The following is a 4,697-nucleotide window of genomic DNA, read 5'->3' as shown; positions in this document are numbered from 1 at the left end:
GGGGAGGGCAGTTTTTCCTTATGAAGCCTGCCAAGTAAAGCCTTGGTAATTGCTTATGGTCAGGCCTGAAAAGTCACACATAGGTTTTTAATCAGGAGCCTTATTCATCAGAATTATTCCCATTTCCTGACAGCAAAGCTCCACTCTCCCCAAATCACATAACAAAGCCCATATCCTATAACAAATAAGTTAGTTCTAACACCCTCTTACTGAGACATCTCCCAGTTTCAGTCATCATGTGACTACAGGAGTGTTCTAGTGGTAAGAGGATGCTCCGTAAATACCAGGTGGGGCAAAAGTAGGCTTACAGTTGTAAGTATGCAAAACACAGAGTTTATTGTTGTATTACTATTTATTAATTCTTGTATTATTTTCCATAGGAACAACTGTAAACCTACTTTTGCTCAGCCTGTATTAACTACATGCAGCTACATTTCTCACAACCCTGCCTAGCACCATTCATCCTCTACTTTCTATACATCAACATACTGACCTCTTTCCAACATGACCTACTTCCTTAAGCAAGAAGGCCTTGAATGAACTCTTTCCTCTCCCTGCTGAGATCGGATATACACATGGACAATGGCCAGACCATAAAGGCAAAAATAGGACTCTGGCCTTGGCCGGGTGGCTCAGTTAGTTGGAGCGTTGTCCCGTACACCAAAAGGTTTCAGGTTTGATTTCAGGTCAGGGCACATACCTAGGTCGCAGGCTCGATCCCTGGTCGGAGTGGGTACAGGAGGCAGCTAATCGATGTTTCTCTCTCCCCCTTCCTCTCTCTCTAACATCAATAAAAACATATCCTCAGTTGAAGATTAAAAGTAAAAAATAGGACTCTGATCCACAATCTACAGCAACCATCCCAGGAAACCAACCTATTATTCTACTGTAATCAGCCTGGGAAGACTTCGATAAGTCAAACTTGTAGGAAGTTGGACTGCTATCTCTAGCAATAATCCAAGAAGCCAAACAATAACCCCTGTAATAACTGTCCCAACATAGCCAGGACTTGATTAACAGTTGACAGATACCCTAATTTTTGCATGCTTCCAAATTAGGACCAACCAAAGAAAACCAAATATGCACCCCTAACCAATTGGATAGGATGTCACACTTCTAGGTAAAAAAGAGGTTCAGAGCATGCCATCAACAAATATTGGCATATTAATTATTTTGAGTTAAAGGCACTTGAAAAACAGCAGATGCAAGAAGAGCATTCTGATCTTCCTTTTTCTTCCTGAGAGCAGGAGATAAAATTCCCATCTCAAAGGTACACCTCCCTATGCCAGGAAGAAGGAAAACATTCTTACCACCAGGAATGGGGACTCAAGGCCAAGATGAATCTGTACAAACATGCCTTATTAAACTAACCTTTATCATCCTAGTCGCTTTCCCACAGTTAACTGCCCTAGCCCAAACCCCTTTGTCTTGTTCCGTTTTCACAATTTATTTTTCTTTGTCCAACCTAGTATATAAGTTTTGAGCCCTAACTTCTTTGGCTCTTTATTTTTTTTTGTAAAGGCTCCCATGCACATGTAAAAAGTACTAAATAAAATTTGTATGCTTTTCTTTTGATAATCTGTCTTTTGTCAGTTTAATACTTAGGCCTAGTCAGAGGATAGCGAAGAAATTTTACCTCCCCTACAGTAGTCCATCTACAGTTTCCTTATGCCAACAGCCTGCAACTAGGGCATACCTGAAATCTTCTCTTTTTTCTAGTATAAATCTTTCCAACTCCTCTTCCTACCTTTGAATCTTTGCCAAAATACAAGTAGTGGTGGCTTACTCCCTTCCTCTAGCAAACTCTGAATAAATAGTCTCTGCTTGTTTTCATTCCGTGGTCTTCATTTTTTTCCATACTGCAAGGCTCTTCCATGCCCTCACCCCTTCAAAACTGTCCTTAATAGTACTTATCTCAGTTAACTTTTAAAATTCATTTGTATCACTGTTTAACAGCTCCCTGTCCACTACACTGTAAGCACCATGAGAGAAGCAGCTCACTACTGTAACTTTAAACGCCTACCACAGTGCCTGCCACATAATAGAAAACTGATGTCCATTAATTGGATAACTGAATTAATTAAAGTTTAATGGCATAAAGAGGCAAATGGAAATTTAGATTGTGGCCAAGGAAAAAGGAACTGAGAAAGTATAATAAGACAGGAGAAATTCTAGTGTAGTAGATCTTAAAGAATAGGAAGGGATAAATGAATGGGCTAAGCTATGTTTCTCTCTTGGAATGCTTCTTAAAATGTGAGTTTCAGAGCTCCATTATATCCAATCAACAGAATCAGACCTCTGTGGAGGAAAGAGTTATAGGGCCTAGAAGTCTATATTTTAAATACTTCCTTTCATATAAATCTCATATGCATTAACATATGAGAATAACTGAGCTGCTTAAGGGGATATAAAACAAAAGGACAAATTTTGCACTTAGCTCTGCAAGGATGACTTAACAGATGCCACCATCATCAATAAACAGCTGCTGAGCATTCTGTTCTCACAACCCTCATATAAATACTACAGCCAAACACCAATGTAAGAAACATTGAAATTAAAAAATATATCTTTATTGATTTCAGAGAAAGGAAGGGAGAGGCAGAGAGATAGAAACATCAATGATGAGAGAGTCATTGATTGGCTGCTTCCTGCACTGCCCCTACTGGGGGATCAAGCCCACAATCCAGGCACGTGCCCTGACTGGGAATTGAACTGTGATCTCCTAGATCCTAGGTCGATGCTCAACCACTGAGCCACGCCCAGCCGGGCACATCAGATTAGTTTTAAAGTGGCGGAAAACAACACATAAATTTTTAATTTACTTTTCTTCCTCTTGAATGAATTCATGCCTGTGTATTTCAATTTTTAGAAGCATTTCAGCCCTGGCTGGGTAACTCAGTTAATTAGAGCATCATCCTGATCCACCAAGGTTGCAAATTCAATCCCTAGTCAGAGCACATACAAGAAGCAACCAATGAATGCATAAATAAATGGAACAACAAATCCATGTTTCTCTCTCTCTCAAAACAAAAACAAACAAACAAAAAACCCACAGTAAATAAAAACAAAGCAGCATTGTGGTTTTAAAAAAAAAAAAAAGAAAGAAATGCTTCAGAATCATTAGTGTACTTTATTACTCACCTCTTCTTTTGGAAAATGTTTTTATTTCCCATAACAACCTCTGTTCATTCTGCTATTCCTCTTTTTCTTCCTTTATCCATGTGTAGTTTTGCCATGTTCTTATACATGGAGTTTTTAACCTAAGGACTGTCCTCACTTTGTCTTCAATTGAGTAAGTTACACTCTGGTTTCTAAATCAATTGCCAAAGGCAGTATTTTTTGTTTAAAAAACTAACGCCTCAAACATAAAGATAAACCTTAGAAATAAAAGTCAATTGTATTCACTCAGAGCTTGTTTAGAAAGATTGAGATATAACACTTTCATTTTTTTCTTGCAATCTGTGACCCAGCCAATGTTACCTAAATCATTTCTGCCTTGTTTGCTCACTTATAAAATGGAGATAATAGTACTCACCCCACAAGATTGGCCCTAAGATTAATAATGGTGACTTCTGGGTGTTGGCATTAGTTTTATCCTTTGCACTATTTATATTTAAGCAAAGAGTTCTTTTGAAAAAAAGAAAAAACTGATGGTTTCTCTAGGAGTAATATTCATTTCAGATAAATAAAAAGTGATCTTTGAAGTAACCAAGCACAAGATATTCCTCTGGAAAATTAAAGTTTTGTTCATTTGTCCTCAGATAAATCTGCTTTGGAATTGGCTCTTCTCCTCTGGGAGAAGTTGCAGTACTTAATCCCTCTTTAGGTCGATTTCCTCCTTTACAAAACCGAGATAATACCAGCTACTTCAAAAGGTTGTGCGTGGCTCAGCGGTGGAGCATGGACTATGATGCAGGAGAACCAGGTTGGATTAGGGGCAGAGCACAGGGCTGGGCTGCAGGCTCCATCCCCGTGGGGGCGCGCGGGAGGCGGCAGATCAATGACTCTCATCACTGATATTTCTCTCTCTCTCTCTCTCTCCCTCTCCCTTTCTCTCTCTGAAATCAATAAAGATATATTACCAAAAAAAAAAAAAAAAAAAGTTGTAAAAACTGAACGAGGAAATGTATGTGACCCCTCTACCAGGGCTTTAAGAATTCAGGTCAGCCCGGCGGGCGAGGCTCAGCAGGTTGAGCGTCCACCTAGGATCCAGGCGATCGAGGTCCCATTCCGGTCAGGGCACATGCCCGCGTTGCGGGCTCGATCCCCAGTGACTCTCTCATCATTGGTGTTTCTATCTCTCTCTCCCTCTGCTGCCCTCTCTCTGAAATCAATAAAGATATATTTAAAAAAAAAAAAAGAATTTAGATCAATAAATGATAATTACAGTAACACTACTCATTAATTAAAAAAACACTTAAGGATCCCTAACTACTAGAGGTGCATAAAGGTAAATGACCCTCCATCCTTACTCGAACCCTAGAAGAGGGTACCGAGGGTCTAAGAGGAAACACGCGGAAACACTTCAGAGCCGCCACCGCGAGGAACTAAATTCGCGGGCTTCGTTACACCACGGAGCCTTCGCTTTAGCACAAGCCGCAGGTTTGCGCGTGCGCAGTTATGCCCCTTCAGCCCGGCCGCCGGCTCAGCTCCGCGCCAAAGGTGCCTACTCGTGCGCCTGCGCCGTGACCTAGACG

This window comes from Miniopterus natalensis, chromosome 1 (assembly GCF_054644295.1).
Source record: "Miniopterus natalensis isolate mMinNat1 chromosome 1, mMinNat1.hap1, whole genome shotgun sequence".
NCBI lineage: Eukaryota > Metazoa > Chordata > Mammalia > Chiroptera > Miniopteridae > Miniopterus > Miniopterus natalensis.
The sequence above is the reverse complement of the archived record's forward strand: the minus strand, read 5'-3'. Positions refer to the sequence as shown.